The sequence below is a fragment of the Lithobates pipiens genome, unplaced genomic scaffold, assembly GCF_037356315.1.
Source record: "Lithobates pipiens isolate NorthernLeopardFrog02 unplaced genomic scaffold, aLitPip1_a1.2 Scaffold_3, whole genome shotgun sequence".
Lineage (NCBI taxonomy): Eukaryota > Metazoa > Chordata > Amphibia > Anura > Ranidae > Lithobates > Lithobates pipiens.
In genome coordinates this window covers 37,670,433-37,684,921 of record NW_027507790.1, presented here as the reverse complement: position 1 = coordinate 37,684,921, position 14,489 = coordinate 37,670,433, and the positions used below count along the sequence as shown (strand labels likewise).

Sequence of the window (14,489 nt, the reverse complement as noted above, 5' to 3'; positions counted from 1 at the left end):
TTTTGTTTACTTTTACTTTTTTGAATTTGCCGCCGTTCTCCGCTCCCGTGCGCCGTAACGTCGCAGGGAACGGAGCTCGGCGGCACTCGGCACTGTGAATTGAGCGGAGGACAGCTCGCTCACACAGCGTGGCTGACATCGCTGGATCCAGGGGACAAGGTAAGTAACTCTCCCTGTGTCCTCCCCTGCATCGAGCGATGCGATCCTGAGTCTGGCTCGGGGTTACCGCTCTTGTAATTAAAATCCCAACCCGAGCCAGACTCGGGATTACCGCTAGGGAGGTTAAAGAAGTAATGACTCCAGAGAGATATCATTTTGCCCCTGTACAAATCATTAGTTAGACCTCATCTGGAATATGCAGTTCAGTTTTGGGCACCAGTTCTCTAAAAGGATATCGGGGGAACTTCACACTGGAGTGACAGAAGAGGCGCTTTATTTAGCGCTAAAACTCCTGTAAAGCACCTCAGTGTGAAAGTAGCCTAATAGGTAAAGTTTATCCAGGGAGAATCCGATTGCCTCTCGGGATCAGGAAGGAATTTTTTCCCCTGCTGTAGCAAATTAAAGCATGCTTTGCTGGGGTTTTTTGCCTTCCCCTGGATCAATTGTGGGTGAAGGATTGTGTATATGGGATTTTTATCTATTCATTTATTATTTTTGGTTGAACTAGATGGGCTTGTGCTTTTTTTTATTTTTTTTTTTTTTTTTTTTCCCCTCAACCTAACTGGGATATTAAGACCCCTGACCTCTTCCCAATAAACCAAATCTGCTATTCCAAGGTCCTCTTTATTTTCTTCTGCTATTCCAAGGTCTTTAAAGTGGTTGTAAACCCTTACAACCAACTTTGACCTACAGGTAAGCCTAGATTAAGGTAACCCCCAGAACAGCACTTCTCCTAGGGGATTATATGATGTGAGGCGGAGCCGCTGGGGGGTTCCCAGAAAACTGATTGGGGCCAAACTATATTTGTCTGTGCAAAATGAGCTGCACAGTGGAGGCAAGTATGATTTGTATGTATGTTTACAAAAAAAATAAATAAAAGAAAAACGAACCCTTACAATGACTTTAAGCACCAGGGCACCCAGCCTCTGTTCTTCAACTCTGTAAGGCTACCACCTGGTAGTCTTTTTCACAGTTTTACCAGGTGGATGTCCAGTTGTCTTTGAATGTGGCTTCGAACCACAGCAGGACTCTAAAAGGTTAAATCCTGTTTTGTTTTTTCTTTGTGCCTGTTAACACAGTTCAGTTTGCTTATTTGTTTTGTGTATGAATAAGTTGTCCATGTCCTGATTAAGATTAGGGAAATTTACTTGCCTTTTAAATTGCTTATCTTGGCATATAGTACAGGACACTCTCCCTAAACTCTGCTTGCTACATAACTGAGGACTCAGAAGGGGTATGCTTATATATAACCACACACACATATATATGTGTATTATTGAGAGAGATGGGGTATGTGTGTGTGTGTGTGTGTGTGTGTGTGTGTGTGTGTGTGTGTATATAATCTCTAAGCTCTTGGTGCAGACATACATCTAAAATATATATTTGGAGTTTTATGGTATAGAAATGTGTTGCAGTTATTGCTTCTAAAGGTTTGTCCTGTTATAAAACCCTTCCACAGTAGTCATTCTGCAAAATTGCTGATTGCAGTGACTTCACTTGTAAGTATGTAAAGCTGGAAATGTTTTTTTTTTTTTTTTTTTTTTTTTACTTGTATGATCTATTAGAAGGCCAAGGAACCGTCTCCGTTTATGCACAGTATTTGTAATAAAGGTCTTTTAACAGGCAATATAAATGTGTAACGTTTTAAATATAGACTAGGGAACTTGTGCACAAAAGCTTAATGCCTTTTTGGCTTGCTAGCTGATCGCTCTAAAGATGTGAACTTAAGGAGGTTTATCAGTCGCCTTTTTAAAAAAAATTGTTAGATGCTACAAATACTGTAGCTGCTGACTTTTAATAAAGAGACACTTACCAGTCCAGTTATCCAGTGGTGTCCTCACCCATGCCGGTTCTTAGCGGTCTTCAGCTCCCGATGCCACCATGTTGACTATGGGACGCCAGCTGTGACTTCTGTCCCTTCTGTATTTGCAAGAACATCTTTTCTCTTGGTGCTCTCACAGATCCCTGCCTGCCCTGTGCTCACAGTGGGAACAAGGGAGGTGTAGTGTGGGTTGGGGCACCTTTGTTCTGATGGGGGAAAAAAAAGCCCTTGATAAGTTTATATAGTCTTACAGATACAATCAGCCATTTGTGGGCAACCATAATGCTGAGCAGGCCCAGGTTGAAATCGTTTGATGCCCCTGGCCAGCTGAAGTGGGAGTGGGTACCTGCCGGTAATAGGTACTCCCCCCCCCCCCAAAAAAATAATGAAAGCTTTTTTTTATCGGTAGAGGAGTAAATGTTTGCTCTAAATTCTAGCTAAAGCCTCTAGTTGTTGTTGTTTTTTTTTTTTTTTTTGCTTTTGTTTTCCTTAGCGATAAATGGACGTTTTCAATGTAAGTTGGCATGGTAGAGTGGAATTTCAGGCTAGAAAATTAAAAAGACGTTTTTAATGGAGAAGAGAGGTGCTTGGTGTTTTCTGCATTAAAGCTACCTACTTTTTTTATTTTACAGGTATCTCCAAAATGATTCCATAGGTATAGAGCCCAGTCTTGTATAGGCAGCTTACATCTCATATGTAATTTTAAAGCAATAGGGCTGCATAGACAAACAGTCAGCCTGATAGACACCTATCTGACTTGTCTGACTAACAATTGTAGAGCTTGCATTTATATACCCTTTTTACAAGCCTTATCTTAATCATCTCTCCTACATGTGATTGGTTGCTAAGATCTAAGTCAATGTAACTAACCATAAATCTGACACCTGTTCTATAACCAGATAAACTTAATTATTTCCAGAATTCCTATATGTTTATTAGTGATTTATAACTCCTTTTTTTATCCAATTAAAAACGCCTGTGTAGCGATGGTTTTGTAACCAGCTGTGTTGTCAAACTCTCCTCATCTTGATAAGATTTAACCAAGTTCAAGAATTACAGATTTATGACTTTTGGGGGAATGAACTTTCAATAACGCCACCAGATGTGTTGTATGTCTCACTATATGTATTTTAAGTTTTAATGAGTGCACAAACAGACCTTTGTTTGGCCCTGTCAAACTTCATGTTCTATACATAACTTTCCACCTAATTATTTTAAACACCTGTTATCTTATCTTGTCTAATTTATATGCATTACAAGGACCTGGGACAGTTCTATATAACTTTCACCCAGCAAACTCTCTTTTTTTTTTTTTTTTGGTTTGAAAATTTTATTACGGATATTCCTAGAAAGTTAAGCAGTCTTGGCAGCCCGGGTGCGCTTCTTTTTCACCACAACTGGCTTCTGACTTTTCAGGATAGCACTGGCACGACGGAGAGCCGCCATACACAGGTCCCTCCTGTAGTTATTCTTGCGGATAATGTGGCGCAAGCTGCTGAGGGTCGCACAGGAGTTTTTGTTAATGGTGATCTTCTCATATGACTTGGCAGGTTTGCGACGGCCGGCACGCTTTTTCAAGACCACAATGACCCCCTTTCCATCAGCAGCAGGCTCAACGCCGACTGTTTTCTTGTGAATCAGACCATTGTAGCGGAATGAGTTCCTGGCCTTCAGATTGTTTGGCTCAGTACTGTACACCTGCTTGTTTCGCTTGATTAGAAAACTGGAGCAGTTCCTGATGACCATCCACTGTAAATGGGCAGACATTTTCGGCACCTCACTCCGCTCAGCCTGGAGAGGAAAGGCAGCAAACTCTCTTATAAAAAGTATGAGAGAGAAGCAGAGGTCATCTAAAGTTCAGCATTTAAAACTCTATATTTATACATTAATAATGAATAATTATTGTTTTACTATTTAATAATATCGATAAGACCACTACTATATTGATAACAATTATATTATCAATAAAACATATGCAAATCAATGTGAATAATATGAAATACATTGGCTAATATGAGATTCAACAGGTACCTGTTTTCAGTGCTAATTTTTTTTCTTTTCTTATCAGGGGTTTTCTCATGGGCTATATGCTGTCAATTACTGCTTGCTCTATTATTCACTTATGCTTTGTGTGTGTTGTCTGCAACATTTACTTTTTTTTTCACTGCAATGTTCTCACTGCCATATTTTGAACAATTAACTTTTTGTCTTCCTAGTCATAAATCCTTCTGCTGAAGTCTCCTTTTTACTTCACCTCTCTTGTTTTTGCTGGGTTTCCTTCAGGGAGATAAAACTTCACAGTCTGGATGTGAATACAAAGCACATTATTTGAAATGATTCTCGCGTAGACCATGGCAACAGTGCCTTTGACTGAATGTACTAGATGTACCGTAATTCAGCTTTTCCAGCCAATAACGCCAACTTTCTATTTATGTGCTTCCATAAAAATGGTATTCCTAGCTAAAATTGCTGCTTACATTTTAAATGCTTTTTTTAGCTTAAAGAGGAACTTTAGTCAATACATATTAAAAACACAGAAAAATGCAACTTTATGTTGTGGAGAGGGGAAGGAGAGCTGTGATTCCCAGTGCATCCAGTGAGTTAAGGACTGCTTTTATTTAGCTACTTGGCTTTGCCCCTGTGTAACGCGGTGGCTGTGGTGTTACTGTCACTATAAGTAACCCTGTCTGTGCTGTGCTGACAAATCTCATTTTGGAGTTGTAAACTAGATCTAAACACTGTCCCAACATATGGCTACAGATCTTGAGGATTGGCTTCTGCATTATGTTAACCACCTCCCACCCGGCCACTGCACATATATTGCTGGGTGGGAGCTTCCTCCTGAGATGACATTTAGGAATGTTCCTCAGAGGGGGGGGGGGGGGGTCGTGTTCACAGTGGTGCGATCCCAATGCGCTTGTGTCATCCGGACACTGCGCATCTCCAATCAGTAGGAGGGCTCTGTGATTGGCCCTCCTGATCACAAGACGACTGTGTCCAATCACAGCCGTCATGTAATGTAAACAGAGCTGGTTGCTAGGCCAGTGAGTATGAGCTGTTTTTTACAGATTTTTACACACTGATCACCGACCCAGTGTCTCCACACAGTGTAAACGCAAAATGTATTTTTTTTTTTTTTAAAAACATCCCTTGTGTACATTAGCGTGACCAGTGAGATATTACAATAAATATGTAGATATAAAACAGAATTGCATTCTAAATATCATTTTATTCACAAAAAACACTTATTGACATTAGTGCTCAGCAGGAACCTTAACTTTTTCATTGGTGCGCTTTGCAGAACTTGTTCTTTGGTATTCATTGCAACATTCCAACTTTGCATTGCGTGTAATTTAATAGATGGTGGGTTTGCACCAGGCTCACCAGAACTAGTATTCATATGGAAAGACGTTCTAACTGCAATAAAAATCTGACCTGTGTTGTAACCCCTCTTCATCTCATCCAAAAAAAAAGCTTTCCTTTACACGTCAAACTGCAATTCTGGTTAAACTTGACTACCCTTAAAGCTGTCACCTCCTCCCTCCGAACACCTCTTTTGACTAACTTATGTAAGAAAGATCTGTATACTTTCCTATTTCCAGGCTGCTCCAGTTGAGTCGTGATCCAGCTACCATGTGTCAGCAAGCGGCGGCTGCAGGGAAGAGGAGGGAGAGCTGACAACAGATGAGCCATAGTAAGCCTATTGGTGAGGTCACCACTCCTGGGCATTACCAGCCGTTGCTGAGCTGATTGTGCTCTCCTCTCCCCCTGTATCTGGCACTGGCAGACACAGGAGATCATATGACTGGACTGAAGTGGCCTGAAAATAGGCAAGTATGCAAATCTTTGCTACACAGCTTAGTCAGAATAGGTGTTGGGAGAGGAAAGGGGCAGTATTAAGAGTGGTGTGAGAGGTAGTGGATCTGATTATGGTTTGGGCAGAATTTCACATTCCAGCCCTGATTGCTTTGCATGTTCAAGGGCCCTATTGTAGGTGGGGTAATCGGGCATACATATTTTCTGTTCCAGGGGCCAGTGCTTTACCCGGCTTCTTGGTTGCTGGCTTCACAACTTGGCTGTTGAGAAACAGCCTATTCATTTAAGTTATTCCCACTAGAGGTCGACCGATATATCGGCCGGCCGATATTTGGCGTTTTTTAATTGGCATCGGCCGATTGTACTGTTAAAAAAGGCCAATTATATCTTCAGCGCGACTTGCAAATGAATTCAGTATTAGAAGTCAATGCAAGTTGCCTGAAGACATCAGTGAAGACTTGCTTCCTCTCTGGGCAGTCTGCCAAGAAAAGAGCAAAGAGATACAATGTATAAACTTATGAATGAATTTAACTCTGTGTGGAGGAGTTCTCAGTTTAACCATTTTAAAGACTAAGGCCTCTTTCACACCGATGTGCCGTTCAGGCCCGCCTGTCAGTTTTTCAGGCGGACCTGAACGGGTGCTCCATAGAGCTCTATGGAGCGTCGGATGTCAGCGGTGACATGTCCGCTGACATCCGACCCGCTCCGATCCGAAAAAGTGTGACGGAGGAAAAAGCTATTTTTCCATCCGTCTGCGGATCGGATCGGATGACGACGGGCACTGCGGTCCGTCGTCATCCGATCTCCCATAGGGGAGAGCGGCGCTGTGACAGGTCCGTCCCTGCGCAGTGTGCAGAGACAGACCTGTCATCTCCCTGCTCAGCGGGGATCGGCGGAGTGATCCCCGCTGAGCAAACGGACATCCACGGGGCGGATCAGAACTGATCCGCCCCGTGTGAAAGGACCCTTAATCTTTTTTGACACTTGATGCTTTCAAGTAAAAATCCTGTATTTTCTGCTAGAAAATCACTTAGAACCCCCAAAACTTATATATATGTATGTGTGTGTTTTTTTTTTTTTTATTTTTTTTTTATTTTTTTAGCAGAGATCCTAGGGAATAAAATGGCGGTTGTTGCAATATTTTATGTCACACAGTATTTGCGCAGCGGTCTTTCAAACACATTTTTTTTTGGAAAAAATACACTAATGATTTAAAAAAACGAAAACAGTTAGCCCCCTTTTTTTTTTTTTTTTTATTTTTTTTTTTCATCCAAAAGTTTTGATTACCTGTTTTTGTGTATTTAAAATTTTAGATATATATATATATATAGATATATTTAGCGGCGCTTTAACGTCATTTTAGCGGCGCTATTTGGCTGCTAACAGGGCTTTATAATCCAGCTAGCGGCCAAGGAAGGGCTTAAATGTGCCCATGAAGCGCTGCTGCCAAATCGCATTGCAGGTGCTTCGGCAGCAGTGCCCATTCATTTCAATGGATAGGAGTGGTGGAGGAGCGGTATACACCACTCCAAAGATGCTTCTTGCAGGAATTTTTTTTTAACGCCCTGCCAGCGCATCGCCTCAGTGTGAAAGCACTCGGGGCTTCCACACAAACTGCAGGGGAGCCATTTTGCAGGCACTTTACAGGTGCTATTTTTAGCCCAAAAGCGCCTGAAAAACGCCCAGTGGGAAAAGAGTCTAACTTTTATGAGATGAAGGGGGGAAAAAATGAATAAAAGAAATCGGCATCCTATATCGGCCGCGGCGATTTCTAAATATCGTCCAGAGAAAAACCCATATCGGTCGACCTCTAATAACCACGATCTTGGAGGTAATCGTTTCTCTGTCAAATTTTGCACTTGGACAGTGTATTTCTCCAAGTGCGGTGCTGGGAAACTCAGCCTTTTGGAAGTAGGCTGTGCGACAGGTCTGCTTGCCTTCATTCCTTTCTGAATTAAGAATGAGCCTCGATTTACCCCATTCCTATGCATTTTTTTTTTTCCAAAGATGTGTTGCCTCTTAAAAAGAATTTACAACAAAAGTGGCTTGCCTGTCAAGCACTGGTGCAAGCTGTGTGTAAGATGTTGGTTCCTGGGCTCCCCTATTCACTCTTTGGAGGCATCATGGGATGTCAGCCTGTCCTTTAAACTGTCCAGTGAACCTATTAGGCAGTTTTCCCAGTCTATGCTCACTAAAGAGGTTGCCTCCCTCATTGCTGTCATCTCTGCAATAGAGGTCGACCGATATGGGTTTTTCTCTGGCCGATGCCGATATTTAGAAATCATGGCGGCCGATAGCCGATATATGATGCCGATTTTTTTTTTTTTTTGGGCCGATATGTTAGGCCGATTTTATTTTATTTATTTATTTTTAATCCCCCTTGATCTAACACACCTTTCCCACTGGGGCGTTTTAAAGCACTTTTGGGCTAAAAATAGCGCCTGTAAAGTGCCTGTAAAATGGCTCCCCTGCAGTCTGTGTGAAAGACAGAGTGCTTTCACACTGAGGCGATGCGCTGGCAGGATCTTAAAAAGAAGTCCTGCAAGCAGCACTTTTGGAGTGGTGTATACCACTCCTCCACCACTCCTGCCCATTTATATGAAGGGCACCACTGCCGAAGCGCATGCAATGCGATTTGGCAGCAGTGCTTCATGGGCGCATTTAACCTCTTCCTTGGCCGCTAGCTGGGTTATATGTGCCCCACTAGCAGCCAAATAGCACCGCTAAAATGATGGTAAAGAGCCGCTAAAACTTGCGCTCCAGTGTGAAAGCGGCCTTCATACGTGATACAGAAAATTTCTTACACTTAAACATTTATTAAACAAAACAAACCTCCAATCAGTTTACTTGTATGTATGATTTAGATAAAAAAAAAAAAAAAAAAAATATATATATATATATATATATATATATATATATATATATATATATATATATATATATATATATATATATATATATATATATATAAAATAAAAACAGGTAGTCAAAACTTTTGGACAAAAAAAAAATGGGCTAACTTTACTGTTTTTTTTATTTTATTTTTATTTTTTAAATGGTGTATTTTTTTTCCCAAAAAAATGCATTTGAAAGACCTCTGTGCAAATGCCGTGTGACATAAAATATTGCAACAACCGCTATTTTATTCCCTAGGATCTCTGCTAAAAAAATATATATCATTTTTGGGGGGGTCTAAGTGATTTTCTGGCAGAAAATACAGGATTTTTACTTGTAAGCAACAAGTGTCAGAAAAGATTTAGGGTCCTTTCACACGGGGCGGATCAGTTCTGATCCGCCCCGTGGTTGTCCGTTTGCTCAGCGGGGATCACTCCGCCGATCCCCGCTGAGCAGGGAGATGACAGCTCCGTCTCTGCACACTGCGCAGGGACGGACCTGTCACAGCGCCGCTCTCCCCTATGGGAGATCGGATGACGACGGACCGCAGTGCCCGTCGTCATCCGATCCGATCCACAGACGGATGGAAAAATAGCTTTTTCCTCCGTCACACTTTTTCGGATCGGAGCGGGTCGGATGTCAGCGGACATGTCACCGCTGACATCCGACGCTCCATAGAGCTCTATGGAGCACCCGTTCAGGTCCGCCTGAAAAACTGACAGGCGGGCCTGAACGGGACGTCAGTGTGAAAGGGGCCTTAGTCTTTAAATGGTTAAACTGAGAACTTCTACACACAGAGATGACTTCATTCATTCAAGTGTAAACATTGTATCATTTAGTTATTTTCTTGGCAGCCTGCCCAGAGTGGAGGAAAGTGTTGCTATGATGACTCAGTCAACTTAGACTGACTTCTTACAGAAGTCATTTCAAAGTCCTGCTGTAGTTCTAAATCGGCTTTTTATCAGCACAAATCGGCCGATGCCGATTATTTAAAAAACGGCAAATATCAGCCGATATATCGGTCGACCTCTACTCTGCAAGATGAGTTCCTGGATTAACGGCCTTATGTAAAGAGCTCTTCGTGTTTAGGATAGGGAATAGGATTGTATTGAGGCGGCTCATTGTCTTTCCTCTCCCAAGGTGGTTTTGTGCTTCCACCTTAATCGGGACATTTTTTCTTTGTCCTGCTCTGATCCCCTGCTAAAAAATACTAGCTATACAACATCATGATCTACTAGATTGATACATTCGTTTGGTTGTCAATGGGAAGATCAGTGGTGTCAGTGGGAACTTAGTCATAAATTGCTCATTATTCAGTGAACCCCTTGCAACCTTTGGAGGAATTCTAGGGTTTTATGGAACCCTGGTCTAAAGCTACCACCTGGTTTTCTGTTTGCATGTTTTTAGTTTTACCATGTTTGGGTCTCTGCAACTTTTGGGCACATGGTGTTTCAGGCTTTTCAGAGTTTGAGTCCTCTGCTCATTTTCGTGTGTGTGTGTTGCCTTGTCCACCCCTCCTTTGTATTGCTTTGGGACATAGCAATCATGTAAAAGAGAGTTCCTTTATCCTGCAAATGGCAATTTTGACTTGCCTGTAAAGTGTATTTTCTTGGAGCACAATACAAAATGGGTTTTTATGATTTGCTCCATTTTGCTTACTACTAAACTGAGACTTGCTAAGAGTTGGAGGGGTTATGTTGGGGATATCTTTACGGCATTGTTTTACAGTGTCTAGTCACCTGAAGATTTTGCATGAAAGTAAAAAAAAAAAAAAAAAAATCTTGTTTTTCACTTGTTCTTGGAGCAAGCATGATCTTAGTTCTAGATTTTTCTCTTCTGAGGTTTATTTTAATTTTTTTTTTATTTCCTGGCATTCATACTAATTAGCATTGGTAAATCTTGTATGGGTCTAACTTTAGAGCAGATCCTACATTCTGCAATGATTAGTTTTGTCCTGAATATACTATACTGTGTAATATAGCATCTCAGACAGGCATTTATTAGGCTTAAATCTGCATTTTTCTGCAATGTGGTATATAAAAAAACAAAATGCTGGCAGCATGAAGTGTGGTAAACCTATTTATTTTTCTTTCATGTCAGCTATAGCGGTTTTGCAGAACTGTCACATGAAAAAATTAACTTTAGTCATTCGATCATATTTTTCCTTAGCAACTATCTGACCTCTAAAAGATTTTCCAAATACCATATACAACATACAGTGCCTTGCGAAAGTATTCGGCCCCCTTGAACTTTTCAACCTTTTGCCACATTTCAGGCTTCAAACATAAAGATATAACATTTTTATTTTTTGTGAAGAATCACCAACAAGTGGGACACAATTGTGAAGTGGAACGAAATCTATTGCATTTTTTTAAACTTTTTTAGCAAATAAAAAACTGAAAAGTGGGGCGTGCAAAATTATTCGGCCCCTTGCGTTAATACTTTGTAGAGCCACCTTTTGCTGCGATTACAGCTGCAAGTCGCTTGGGGTATGTCTCTATCAGCTTTGCACATCAAGAGACTGAAATTCTTGCCCATTCTTCCTTGCAAAACAGCTCGAGCTCAGTGAGGTTGGATGGAGAGCGTTTGTGAACAGCAGTTTTCAGCTCTTTCCATAGATTCTCGATTGGATTCAGGTCTGGACTTTGACATGGCCATTCTAACACCTGGATACGTTTTATTTGTGAACCATTCCTTTGTAGATTTTGCTGTATGTTTGGGATCGTTGTCTTGTTGGAAGATAAATCTCCGTCCCAGTTTCAGGTCTTTTGCAGACTCCAACCGGTTTTCATCCAGAATGGTCCTGTATTTGGCTGCATCCATCTTCCCCTCAATTTTAACCATCTTCCCTGTCCCTGCTGAAGAAAAGCAGGCCCAAACCATGATGCTGCCACCACCATGTTTGACAGTGGGGATGGTGTGTTGAGGGTGATGAGCTGTGTTGCTTTTACGCCAAACATATCGTTTTGCATTGTGGGCAAAAAGTTTGATTTTGGTTTCATCTGACCAGAGCACCTTCTTTCACATGTTTGGTGTGTCTCCCAGGTGGCTTGTGGCAAACTTTAGACGAGACTTTTTATGGATATCTTTGAGAAATGGCTTTCTTCTTGCCACTCTTCTATAAAGGCCAGATTTGTGCAGTGTACGACTGATCATTGTCCTATGGACAGACTCTCCCACCTCAGCTGTAGTTCTCTGCAGTTCATCCAGAGTGATCATGGGCCTCTTGGCTGCATCTCTGATCAGTCTTCTCCTTGTCTGAGCTGAAAGTTTAGAGGGATGGCCAGGTCTTGATAGATTTGCAGTGGTCTGATATTCCTTCCATTTCAAAATGATCACTTGCACAGTGCTCCTTGGAATGTTTAAAGCTTGGGAAATCTTTTTGTATCCAAATCCGGCTTTAAACTTCTCCACAACAGTATTATGGACCTGCCTGGTGTGTTCCTTGGTCTTCATGATGCTCTCTGCGCTTTCAACAGAACCCTGAGACTATCACAGAGCAGGTGCATTTATACAGAGACTTGATTACACACAGGTGGATTCTATTTATCACCATCAGTCATTTAGGACAACATTGGATCATTCAGAGATCCTCGCTGAACTTCTGGAGTGAGTTTGCTGCACTGAAAGTAAAGGGGCCGAATAATTTTGCACGCACCACTTTTCAGTTTTTTTATTTACTAAAGTTTAAAATATCCAATAGATTTCGTTCCACTTCACAATTGTGTCCCACTTGTTGGTGATTCTTCACAAAAAATTTAAATTTTATATCTTTATGTTTGAAGCCTGAAATGTGGCAAAAGGTTGAAACGTTCAAGGGGGGTGAATACTTTCGCAAGGCACTGTATAAACATACTGTATGTTGTATTATACAATAAGAAACTTTTACACTATTCAGGAATAGACAGATGAGAACAGAAATGTCTTCACCCTTGGAGATACAGTGAACCATTTTAAAAATGAAAACCCAAAAAATACCAGTCGCACCAGCTGCTTTTACACACCATGCAATGCAAACCATTGTTTGATATGATTACCAGTTGTTTGGTAGAGTGCAGCGTTTGTCCCCTTGTGTACCAAATGTCCAGGTGGAAACGAGTGCAATAGTGCAAACCATATTATACCCAGAAAAATATATCAACTTATTATGCTTACAAACCAGTATATAAAACTGTGTTTTAAAAAGTTCCATCCATTCCTGACAACCCAGGTTTCCTTTCCTTGCCTTCCTTAGGGGACTAAGGACACCCCCCCCCCCCCCACAATTTATATTATTCATAAATCAAATCCCTCCCCCTTTTTATTTTTTTTCTCATTTAACCCCTTTTCTGAACAGCAGGAGTTTTTTCTCTATAATTTGTAACCATTTTAAAGTGACTGTACGTAAATTTTATAGACTTCATTTTTTCCATTAATACTTTAAAGTGGTTGTAAACCTCATATATGTAACTTGCATGCACATTTTGATTATGTAAAATTCCAAACCGCTGTATTACCTTTGTATTCTCATCTGTAAGCCTGTCACAGCTCTCTGCAAATCTCAGGTCCATGGGCGTGCCTATGGAACGGAGCTCAGGAGCTGCAGTCATGACATCACTGGCCCCAAATTCAGCTGTATGCCCACACACTAGTGCCAGCTTGGCACCGCAGATGCTAGACGTCATTCACTGCAGGGGAGGTGGGTTGTACAGCTGGGAGATGGGACCAGTGATTTCACAACTGCACCACCTATGGACCGGAGATATCCAGAGAGCTGTGATAGGCTTAGAGATGAGAATATAGAGAATACAGCTGTTTGCATTTTTACGTAAACGATATTGTGGTGCATGTATTGGGTAAATAATACATGACGTTTACAACAACTCTTTTACTCAGGCTGGGGCAACAGGAGACACAAACCCTTCACTCATGCTCGTGCATGAATCAGTCAAAGAAAAGGGGGCGTGTCAACACATTTTCTGCATGTCAGATTTTTGCCGGTAGCAAACGGGGGAGGATTGTATCCTTTTCCGACTGCACAAATGAGTTGTACTGCATTGCTGATTTAGGTAAAATGTTCAGTTTTATTTTATCTGGGCTTACAACAATTTTAAAGTGGTTGTAAACCCTAGGACAAAAAAAACAAAAAACCTGCAAGACAAAGGCATAATGAGCTCGTATGCATAGTATACTAGCTCATTATGAATTACTTACCAGAGATTGAAGCCCCTGCAGCCATCCTCGTACACCGCTCCAGTGGCTGACACCGCTGACGTCGGCACATGCAAAAAAAGGGGATATCTCTAAACCATTTAAGTTTAGGAGATATCCAGGGTAGCTACAGTTAAGCCTTATTATAGGCTTACCTGTAGCAAAATGTGTGTTGTAAGGGTTTACAACCACTTTAAATAGTACTTCTATTAGTTCTTAAAAGCCTATTCAGACCTCTTTGTCCTTTTGCAGGACATTAAAACTCACCTCCAGCTTTACATTCTTTTTAACTAGTTTATTTGGGCCAAGCTGACCCAAACAATTTCCTACACTAACAGGTCAGGCTGCTGGGCACGCTGTATAAACCACATGTAGCCTCAGCTACATACAGTATACAGCCTAGTGTTCGGTCTGTGGGATGAGAACATCCTGTTCCACATTTGGAACAAAATTGAGTTGGGCTAAGCCATTCATTGGCAGCTTTGTATTCTCTGAATACAGAGAAGTCAGAGGAAACTGACACTTCCCCTGGCTGAGGCGGGGATCATGACGTCAACAGCCCCGCTTTCCACCTCAGCCAAAGGAAGTGTTTGTTCAGAGAATGCTT

The 14,489-nt window shown here is 41.4% G+C and overlaps 1 protein-coding gene and 1 pseudogene across 3 annotated transcripts in view; one reads left to right on the top strand and one right to left on the bottom strand.

Annotated features, from left to right (window-relative positions):
• The window catches only part of PXN (paxillin), an 85,083-nt gene that overhangs the window by 54,394 nt on the left and 16,200 nt on the right, over nucleotides 1–14,489 (top strand). The gene's annotated exons all lie outside the window — the stretch shown is intronic.
• LOC143940265 (large ribosomal subunit protein eL28 pseudogene) lies at nucleotides 3,284–3,791 on the bottom strand (annotated as a pseudogene).